Raw genomic sequence first — 12,300 nt, forward strand, 5'->3', positions numbered from 1 at the left:
GGGACACTGTTGCTCCTGGGGTATCGGCGAGGACCATTCGCAACCGTCTCCACGAAGCTGGGCTACGGTCCCGCACACCGTTAGGCAGTCTTCCGTTCACGCCCCAACATCGTGCAGCCCGCCTCCAGTGGTGTCGCGACAGGCGTGAATGGAGGGACGAATGGAGACGTGTCGTCTTCAGCGATGAGAGTCGCTTCTGCCTTGGTGCCAATGATGGTCGTATGCGTGTTTGGCGCCGTGCAGCTGAGCGCCACAATCAGGACTGCATACGGCCGAGGCACACAGGGCCAACACCTGGCATCATGGTGTGGGGAGCGATCTCCTACACTGGCCGTACACCACTGGTGATCGTCGAGGGGACACTGAATAGTGCACGGTACATCCAAACCGTCATCGAACCCATCGTTCTACCATTCCTAGAACGGCAAGGGAACTTGTTGTTCCAACAGGACAATGCACGTCCGCATGTATCCCGTGCCACCCAACGTGCTCTAGAAGGTGTAAGTCAACTACCCTGGCCAGCAAGATCTCCGGATCTGTCCCCCATTGAGCATGTTTGGGACTGGATGAAGCGTCGTCTCACGCGGTCTGCACGTCCAGCACGAACGCTTGTCCAGCTGAGGCGCCAGGTGGAAATGGCATGGCAAGCCGTTCCACAGGACTACATCCAGCATCTCTACGATCGTCTCCATGGGAGAATAGCAGCCTGCATTGCTGCGAAAGGTGGATATACACTGTACTAGTGCCGACATTGTGCATGCTCTGTTGCCTGTGTCTATGTGCCTGTGGTTCTGTCAGTGTGATCATGTGATGTATCTGACCCCAGGAATGTGTCAATAAAGTTTCCCCTTCCTGGGACAATGAATTCACGGTGTTCTTATTTCAATTTCCAGGAGTGTATTTACGTCTGCAGCGTCGAGGCAGTGGCTCACTGTGGAGTCTGTCCGTCGCGAGGTACTATGGGGTCAGGGGGTTGGCCCTTACATGGTGTGCATGCTCATTGAGTGTATTACGAGTGGGGTGCTGTGGCCGGAGAAGGCGGCGAAGTTGGGTTCTGGCACAGTGTGTGATGTTTGGTTTTGTGCTCACCAAGCAGTGAACATTGAGAAGAAGAGCTTGCTGAAGCATCGCCTGGATTAAGCGTCCGCCTGCTCATATGGTGCGTGTTTGATTAAAGCTGTGTTCTTAGTTGTATCTATTAATGGTTAATCAATGCTGACCGCTGTGTGAATTTGGTCCTGAGTGTCCTATGACAAGTTAAGTCACACATGCCATGATAACGGCCTTAGGCATCCCACCTTGGTTGCTTATTACTTGGTAAAGGATCAGCAGATATATGTTAGCAAGACTGGTGAGCTGCTCATTATTTAGCGATTGTCTGTTTATGGTGGTCTAACTGTGCCTTTTAAATACAAATATGAAAGGTCTCTGTTGGATTCCTTTCATGTTAATTTCTTAAATCTGTTGCCATTTACGGCATAAATTCCCATTCTAAATTTACTGTGGTGTTTCTGACTATCTGGGAGGAGACTGAGCAGTGGAACTCGTTACTTTTACACATAAACAAGAACGATCTGTCACACTACTACACTTTAAAACACAGTGCATGGGGGCTTAATTATTTAAAAAGAATGCAAATACTTTTTTAAATTTTTTGTAGCTGTTTGTCCGGCTACGAAGTGTCGTAAACGGTTGGCCCTGACTAGTATTTGTACGCAACCTGACTGCATAGAACAACAACAAAGAATGAAATGAAATTTCCGTTAACACAATTAATTAATTAAGTCCCCAGCAACTATAAAACCTACGAAACCAAAGCACAAGTATAACTGTTCTGTGTGTGGAAGTATGACTCAACGTACGCATCTGGCACGGTGCTTCTTCAATAAGACAAGAAATTTCAAATACCATTTATACTGAAGTGATAAAAAAAATTAGAAATACTATAATTGCGCAAGAAAACCAGAATTACACTCTAATACAAGAACACAAGCCAGATGCTTTGTTGACTGAACCTGTAATGACGCATTATTCAGGACATTGAAATAATGAGAAAAAAAAGAAAAGGAGTTTTGTTACCTTCGTTTATATTGATGAAAAGCACTCTAATCATTACAATATCTCCACACCGACTCGCTACTACCACATCTCAACAAGAACTGACTACTGCCACATCTCGACAAGCACTGCACTCCGCTACTTCTCAACAAAACTGCCTACTACGAGTTCTCAACAAGCACTGCCAGTGGAGGCGGCTGAATAATACTCTTTGGCGCAATCTCTGGCGCTGTGGCTCAGTGTAGCCACTTTTCATATGCCCCTCCTCCACGGGCCAGAATTTGATGGTATTTTTGCCAGCATTGGTGGTGAAAATACCACCAAATTCGTCCACAAAAATACAGACAAAAATAAAAGATAATATTAATTCGTAAATATCACATAATTAGATAAAATTTTGGCTTTGTACTGACCTTTCAATAACCTAATATATAAAATACAGTAAGCAATACAAATTCCTTCATACATGTGACTTTACATAATAGTTTACACAATACACAAAAAATCAGTTTATACAAATGTTCACATAAAATAATTTTAATGATTCAAAAAAACAAGTAGTTGATAGTTCCAGCAGTAGCACCCAGCAATGGTCAACAGGTGCAAACACAAACGAGTGACATTATTTCAGTAGAAGCAGCTCCATCAGTGGCACCCAGCAATGTTGAACAGGTGCAGACACCAACAAATGACATCATTTCAGTAGAAGCAGTTCCATTTGTAGCACCCAGCAATGTTGAACAGGTGCAGACAGCAACAAGTGACATCATTTCAGTAGAAGCAGTTCCATTAGTGGCACTCAGCAATGTTGAACAGGTGCAGACACAAACGAGTGACATTATTTCAGTAGAAGCAGCTCCATCAGTGGCACCCAGCAATGCTGAACAGGTGCGGACACCAACAAGTGACATCATTTCAGTAGAAGCAGTTCCATCTGTGGCACCCGGCAATGTTGAACAGGTACACACAGCAAGAAGTCACATTATTTCAGTAAAAACAGTCCATCAGTGGCACCCAGTACTGTTGAGCAGGTGCAGACACCAACAAGTGGCATTATGTCAGTAGAAGCAGTTCATCAGTGGCACCCAGTAATGTTAAGTAGGTGCAGACACCAACCAGTGACATCATTTCAATAGAAGCAGTTCCATCAGTTGCACCCAGCAATGTTGAACAGGTGCAGACACCAACAACTGACATTATTTCAGTAGAAGCAGTTCCATTAGTGGCACCCAGTAATGTTGAACAGGTGCAGACAGCAACAAGTGACATCATTTCAGTGACGCAGTTCATCAGTGGCACCCAGCAATGATGAGCAGGTCCAGACAGCAGTCCATAATATTCACTATCACTAATCACACTGTTCATCAGAGTTTATAAGCAGAAATTAAACATGTCCTAGTGGCACCAATCATGTAGAAAAAGTGCAAGTAACAGTCCATAATATTCACTATCACTAATCACACAGTTCATCAGCAGAAATTAAACATTTCTAAGTGACACCCATTATGTTGAAAAAGTGCAGGTAACAGTCCATAATATTCACCATCACTAATCAGACACTTCAGGCATGAACAATAGTTTGAATGCACACACAATTGCTTTTACAAAATTATTCTCAATGTTCTTACACTAAACATACAAATTATAAGAAACACACAAATGATATCAGATAATTGTCATCTTAACTATTACAAATGCACAAATATCAGTAAACCTATAATATTTATGAGTGTCAGTGCAAGCCACTACAAACAAGTAAGATAATATTTAGGAGATAGGTCGGTACCAATTTGGGATTGGGAAAGGAAAACACACTCACTCATCTTTTGTCCACATTAGTGCTACTGTGTAATTGAATACTGTTAACTGTGTAAATGCAATTCTGTCAAAATTTGATGTTCATCATGTTTATCAAGTAGTAGTGGCAGCAATGTATAACAGTCAATAATAGTTAGTCAACGTCATAGTCATCATGTCAACACCAATGTTTGCCAAGCCAGATCAAAATGTACGGTTGCTGAACAACTGTCAGTGTGCCAAGATATGCAAATGCCTCCTCTCTCCAAAAAAAAGTATATACTGCTTAGTGATTTAACAAAGTGTGTGTGTAGACAATCTTCCTTCTACTTGAGTGTTCTAGTCTGCCATCTTCATCCTCCTTGTTCCATATAAACCAATAAAAAAAATATGCTCCTCACTTACTTTACCTCTTATCCACTAAAACTCCATTAATCATCAGCATCACATAATCTCAATACTTCAATAATACCTCTTACGTCGATACATATAAACCTTATCATCAATATCATTTACCTTACCTCTTGTCCACCAAAACTCCAATAATCATCAGCATCACATAATCTTAATACTTCAATAATACCTCTTCAATACGTCGATACATATAAACCTTAGCACCAATAACATTTCACTTCCATAACAACTCTTTCCTCTAGTCAGTCTCCTCGAACAAGTACAGATAAAATCCTAGTGCAAACTTCAGTTCATCATCCCATACAATCCGAAGACACAATGTCCACACACAACCTCTGTGTAGTCCACCTGAGCCAAATCTTCTACTCATTATGAATCACAAAATACATTTTGGTTACCTTGTCCATCATTAAACAGAAGAAATGCATACATGACCTCTAACAGCCTTTAGTTCGGATAACTCTCAGTAATTAAGTACGATTACGGAGTGTGAAGGATCATAATATTTCACAGTGTGTACATCACTTCAAGAATCATGGCAGAAGCAAACATGTGGAGTATTTTTTGTGTCAAGTGTCACTTGCTATTTCAATTGCTCACGAAGAATGCAGTGTAATAACTGTCAATGGTCTAAACCTAGTGTTGGTATGTCATGTCGTTAACTTCCTTCCTATTAGCATAAATTTATACAGCTCCCATAAAACCTCCAGCTCATGCGACTTCTACGAAGTTCCTTGTACCAATGTCGTTCGTCGAATTATAGCAGTTCATTTTCTTATCTTAAAAATATAAGGCACTGAGCGTAAGCAAAACATGCAATAGCGAGTAAATATACCATTAGAGAACAGAATGTCAACAAGTGGATGCAGCATAATTCCTACAACGAGGCTCTGCCAAGCGAACAATCTATAATTAATACAATAGTGTGACCTACACTCTATGTTCGTACACAGTACATCAGCATTTCTATATACCAAATTAAAGAGTAGTTATGACAACAAAACAGAAATGTGTAAATATGCAATCCATAAGCAAGGCAGCAAATATGTTATCTAACATAATAAACAGGTCATTAGCATCATATCAGCATAAGCAAATAAATGTTCATATGTAATCTTAATAAGTAAACATGAAGGCACAAGCAGATAAATCACAAAGTATAACTTACACACCTAATCACAGTCAGCACAATTAATCAAGTGACAATTATAATTTAAATAAATAAGCACAGCAGGCACATAATAAAAAAAAATATGACATCAGTGAAAAAGCAGTGCAGCCAAGCGATGCACAATATACACAAATAACAACCCTGTTCATTAATCAATCATTGTCAAAATCAGTTAACGTACGCAAGCACGTCGCTTCACAAGTAAATTCATAGAACATGAAATTAGCACAAAGTATGAATCACGTAATCGCGAGCAGCAAATTACGTCTAAAGTACGTACCTAAGTGGAAATATGTTACCTGAAAAATAAACTCAATTAATCGTTACCTTTTTAGTTTATTAGTTTCTTCTTGGAAATTACATTCTTCCTGAAATTTTCTCGACAGCAAGTCCTCATAACGTCGGAGACACACAGAATTTACCTGAAGTTCTTAAATATTTTATACAACCGTATCCTGAAAAATACTGAACGTTAATAACATAATTCATCAAGTCACTATAGCTTTATACTGAATTTAATTGGAGAAATTAGACTGTGTATTTGTTTCCGGTGTCAGTGCATTCGCACTGAGCGCTCGGTCAGCTGTAGGCGCGTGACGTAGGAAGTAATTGTTTGCGGTCAACAACTGCCTTGTGCGGCGCGCAGACTTGACTGTTGCTTTAAGGATGTGCCGCCGCCAAAACACAGCGTGGTATCCTTGTATTCTCTGCATGTTTACGTATAACTGTTGGTTTCTCGAAAGTATGTCATTCCACAAAAATTTTAATGTTAGATATATGATGTACTCCCTTAGAGCGTCGAGATTTAAGAGTTTGTACTTTGACAGTGTTATCATGAATAATTTTGCGAACTCTGTATGGACCGTTATAAAGCAGAAAAAAATTTGCGACACAAGCCTTTTCCTTTGTGAGACAAACGATGAGATTTAATTAATACCTTTTGGCCAACTGAAAAAGTTTTGAAACGACCAGGGCGCTTAGCTGATTTCTCTCTTCTAGCAGCCGCAGACACAATATTTTGTAGAGCCAGGTTGACAACTTCAGAATGCCGCAGTTTCCGTGTAGGCGGAAAAGGAACGATTTCAGAAATGCGATTTGTCGGTGCTTTGTTTTTTAATATCAGTGTAGGCGGTAAAGAAGTTGAGTCATTAGGAAGTTCATTCAGAATGTTTTGAAAAATATGAAGATACTGATCCCAAGTTCTGTGATTCTGATGACAATAAAGATGACACAATTTATTGATTTCCTTCATCCATCTCTCTGAAGTGTTAGATTGAGGGTGAAAAAGTGAAATGAATATTGGTTTAATCTTACGGCACCGTTGAGTATGAAGCCAAATTTTAGAGCGAAACTGTGATCCATTATCTGATACAACCTTATCAAGATGACCCACTTCTTTAAGAAAATGTTTGATAAAAGCATTAGATACTGAACGAGCTGTTGCTTTGCGTAAAGGTGTAAAACACACATATTTTGATGTCAATTCCACTGCTACAAAAACGTACGCAAAACCATTAGTAGAACGAACCACTGGACCGAACAAATCGACTGCAGTCATGTCCTTTAATTTCGCTGGAATGATAGGAAACAACGGTGCTCTGTGAGAAATAGTTGGCGGCTTAGCCTTTTGACATAATTTGCATTTGGCAAGAACAGATCGAATACGTTTCTCCATATTACTGAAGTAGCAATTTTCTCGTAATTTGTGAAAGCATTTTCTGGGACCAAAGTGTGCATAACTGAAATGTGTGTACCAAATCAATTTATTGACCCACTCATCAGGAATACAAACTAACCAAACAGAGTTGTCGACCGATTTTCGTTTAAAAAGAATATCATTGCGAAGTAAATAATACTGTCTAATCGCTACGCTTTCCTTTCTCCTCCACTTCTCCTTAATGTCCTTCCAGATTGGATCCTTATTTTGCTCCTTAGCGATGTCCTGGAGCGAAGACGAAATAAAGTTCTCAAACGCAACACCTTGAATATACATCAAACAATAATTGTTTTCTTTGCAGTCCTCTTCAGCACTTTGTTTCAAACCCATAGGTGCACGTGATAAAGCATCAGCAACAATATTAGAAGAACCCTATATGTAAACAATACTAAAGTCAAATTCCTGTAGGTACAGCGCCCATCGTGACAATCTTCCATGAGTTAATTTTGTCGACATAAGAAATTCCAGAGCTCGATGATCGGTGTAAACCTTAGTATGTCTGCCAAACAAAAATGTCCGAAATTTTGTAAAAGCCCATACAACAGCCAAAGCTTCAAGTTCCGTAATCGAATAATTCTTTTCTGATTTAGAGAGAACACGACTTCCAAATGCAATAGTCTTCTGTACTACAACGCCGTTTTCTTCTATCTCTTGAAATAAATGTGCACCTAGGCCTTTGTATGATGAGTCCGTCGCCAAACAAAAATCTTTAGATAAATCCGGATGTGAAAGAAGTGGAGCAGCAACTAAAGCATCACGAAGCTGTTCAAATTCTGACTGAGCTTCCTCATCCCAACACCAATTAGAATTCTTTCCAGATAGTTCACATAAACGAGGTGTAGCCAAATTGTCCAATCTAACAAAGCGTCTAAGAAAATTACAGACACCAAGAAAACTACGAACATCACGTTTTGTGGTAGGAACAGCATAATTACGAATAGCGTCTAGTTTCTCTGGATCAGGAAGAATACCTTCTGTAGAAATTATGTGACCGAGAAATTTCACCTGAGAACGACCAAATTCAGATTTTTCCAAGTTCACTGTGATGCCAACTCTTGCAAAAATACGTAATAATGAATCCAAAATTTTGTTGTGCTCACTCCAAGAATGTTTAGCAATAAGAATATTGTCAACATATGAAGTAATATTGTCACGAAGATAAACAGGTAAAATTTCATTTAAGCTACGAATGAATGCTGCAGAAGATACAGTAAGTCCAAACGGTAATTTCCGAAACTGGTAACAGTTACCAAAGGCTAAAAAGGCAGTGTATTTTCTACAATCAGGGTGGAGTTCTATTTGCCAAAAACTTGTGCGCATATCAATCATGGATAAAACTTTAATTCCATGGAAATGCTGAAGAAGTTCATCTAAATTTTGTGGACGGTCAGTTTCAGGAATGATGATATTATTTATCTGTCTGGAATCCAGAACCAAACGAATTGACCCATCCTTTTTAAGAACGACGTGTAATGGGCTGGTATAAGGACTGACTGCCGGCTCAATAATGCCCTGATCTAACATGTATTAAAGTTCATTCTTAATCTTGTCTCTGTAAGCCAAAGGAATAGCGTACGTTTTTCCTCGAAACGGTGTGTGTTCTTTTACTTCAAATGGACATTGTAGGCCTTGTATAGTTCCTGTGTGATGACTAAATACTGTAGCATGTGAAGTCAAAATGTGGTACAGCTCTTCTCTTGCAACGTCATCTGGCACTTCAGCTTTCTTAACCTTTTCATTAATTAATTCTTCACTATTAATTATATCATCCATCGCGTCTCTGTATCTATTGTCATTGTCATGAATAAACACACTGTCGTCATAATGCTCAACGAAAACATCAGAAGTAAGAAACCCTAAACATTTTGTATCTGATTCAGATCTTGTTAAACACTCGAAAAATTTCAAACATTTCGGCATTCCGGCAACAGTCAAATTCACACTTCCTTCTTTAAAGTTCAAAATTGCCTTATGTGTATTAAGAAACTCCATACCTAATATAATTTGTGTACTGAGTAATGGAACAATAATAAAATTATCAGAAAATTCGTATCCTTGACAAATAAAATTTAAGTTGGTCTGTTGTTTAACTTCCACACTTTTTCCAGAAATAGCGCCTCGAATTGTAGTTTTAGAAACAGGTAACACAGGACAAGCAATAGTTCTTACACATATACGAAAAACTGGTTCAATAATGACATTCAATGGGCTCCCAGAATCTAAAACTGCAGTGAACGTATTCTTACCCACACATACTTCAATAACAGGACGTAAAAATGCGTCTACATTATTTTCCTTTTCGTCTAGCAAAATGTCTCTCATGTCTTCCAGGCGTACGTAGTGTAAAATCGTAGTGTCATTACTTTCTGAACCGTCTATATTGCTGCCAGAAGCCGAAGCTGCAAGTCATTGTCGATTGTTTGCGTCACGTCTTTGATTATTCGCGTCATTTCGCGGATCAATTTCTACGATTTGCACTTGTCTCTCTGAAGTTATGTCACGTGGAGGATGCCAATTAGGTCCCTCCTGTCTGTTAGATGCAAATTCTTGGTTGTGTCTGTTATTAAAATTTCTATTTTCCTGTCTGTCTGCATGACTACTTCTTGTGTAATTTCGACTGTCACTTCTGAAATTATTGTTGCATCTACTACCCTGGGTATTTCTGTAGAAAGAATTTCTATTACTGTATGAATAATTTCTGTCTTGATGATACCGATTACTGTTTCCGTATGATTGATCATTCCGGTAGGAATTACCGTTATTATAGTTGTCTGTCTAATTTCTGTTAGAACGTCTGTTATTGTCATAAGGCTGGTATCTATTGTCCTGTCTGTTTCGTCTGTCATTCTCAAAATTACCGCTATAACGTCCGTTCCGATCACTATCCCTTTTCTTTGAAAATCTATTGTAATTACTGTTACTGAAAAAATTACAAGAAGTCCCGTCGACGTTGTCATACTCAAGTTCTTGTAGCAAAGTTTTAAAAGTCTCAATGTCGTCTTTACATCTTCCGGCTAAAGCAATTTCTCTTATTGATTGTGGCAGCTTAGTTAAACAAATGCGAATAATTCAGTCGGGCTATAAGGGTTGGACAGGAACTGATTCTTTCGAATCATGTCTTCAAAATATTCTGCTGGCGTGCGGAACTCAGACTGTTTAAAATTACGCTGCATAATCAGACTATGTTTGACTCTGTCTTGCGTGTTTTCGGACCAATATGCCAATAGAAATGCATGATAAAAATCATTTAGATTATTACAATCTCTAATGAGTGCGCGCATCCGCGTCGCCGGTTCGTTTTCTAAATATCCACACATAAATTCCAGTTTGTGACTTAGTGGCCAATTTGGTGGGAGTGCGTACATAAATTGATCTAACCATGAACATGGATGTATGTCATTCTTAGAATTGCGAAAGAGTTTAAATTTCCGAACAGTCAAAAAGTGTTTATGGTCAAAGTTTTCGCCTCGTGGCGACAAAGACCTACCGCGTCTGTCCCAGTCCCAATGTTGATTATTGTCAAGTTCGCGCGCCTGGCGCTCTCTTGTTGCATCCCGTAAATGAAACAAATTATTTTCTTCAAACCCCTCTGGTATCTGTGATTCTAAATTTCTCTTGCTGTCTTTTAATACGATTTCGCCTTCAATTTGTTTGACTTGCTTTTTTAATGCCTCAAATTCCCTTTTCACGCGTTCATTAAATTTTCCCTGATTTTCAGCATGCTTATTTATGTTCTGGTACTCTTCAGTTTCTGCAAATGGTAATGGAGCTGTATCATCCGAATCTCTGTCCCCATGTAAACTAAGATTTGTCAATTTATCTGAAATCTCCTCAACTCTTTCCGATAGGTCACCTATTTTTTCTTTCTGTTTATTTACGTCTTCCGTAAGTGTCACGACTCGGGTTTCAGTGTTGACACATTTGGTAGTTAACTGTTCATATTGTTGTGTTAGATTATTTATTCTGTCATTTGGTACGGATTCCTCGATTCTCTCAAATATTTCTTCCTTATCGTGTGCACGTTGTAAATTTAACTCTGAAAATTTTTGTACTATCACGCGATCTCTTTCTTCCTGTTCTCTATCCTGTTCCCTTTGTCTAATCTCTACTGCAATTAATCTATTATTGTGAGAATTCAAAATTGGTCGTACTTCTTCTCTGATTTCTTTCTTTAATTCATCTTTCATGTTTTTGAAACATGTCCCTATTCGTGAGTCTAACCGTGTTTCCATTGTTTCCATCTCTGTTTTAATTGTTCCTATTTGTGATCCCAGTGACTCTAACCGTGTTTCCATTGTTCCCATATCAGTTTTAATTTCAGATCCCAAAGTTCCCATCTCTGTTTTAATTGTTCCTATCTCTGTTTTAAATTTAGATTCCAACTGTGATCCCAGATTTAATATTGCACCCATCAACTGCTCCATGTTAACTGTCTCGAAACTGTTTTCGCCTCTAACATTTCCCGCAAAACCAACGTCTTCCGTCAAAGCTGTAAAGCTATTTGTGTTCGATACTATTCCAGAATCTTCTGTCGTTAATCTCGGATTCTGAAAATTTTTTGATTGAGAAAAATTTTGAAATGGTTCCGGACTATTATCCCGACTTATTAAATTGTTTTCCACTTCATTATTCATGATACTGTTTTCCTCTGTTGGCGAGTTCGCCATGTTAACAATTTCGTCATTCTCACTTTCCATCATTTTTGCCTTTTTCATCGATCGTGTAATCATTTACAAAACATACAAAACTCGTCACTGTACGAAAATTAAACACAATGACTCCTTATCTCCAACAATACCATTCACACGAAATGTTTCCCTCAAACATGATTAATCGAACAATTGAAATAATTGCACTAAATTGTCAAACCCGTAGACAAGGCAACAAAATTAAATTTTGCAAAATACCATTAGAAGAATGCCAATTACCAAATCTACACATGCAATATAGACTACAATTACTAAACTACAAATTACTACAACAATACTACTGTCTACTATTTTTACAATCAGAAGAATTCCAAGGGACGATCCGAAGCAGCGGTCGCCACGTGCATGGGGGCTTAATTATTTAAAAAGAATGCAAATACTTTTTAAAGTTTTTTGTAGCTGTTTGTCCGGCTACGAAGTGTCGTAAACGGTTG

This window comes from Schistocerca piceifrons, chromosome 2, assembly GCF_021461385.2.
Source record: "Schistocerca piceifrons isolate TAMUIC-IGC-003096 chromosome 2, iqSchPice1.1, whole genome shotgun sequence".
NCBI classification, from domain to species: Eukaryota; Metazoa; Arthropoda; class Insecta; order Orthoptera; family Acrididae; genus Schistocerca; species Schistocerca piceifrons.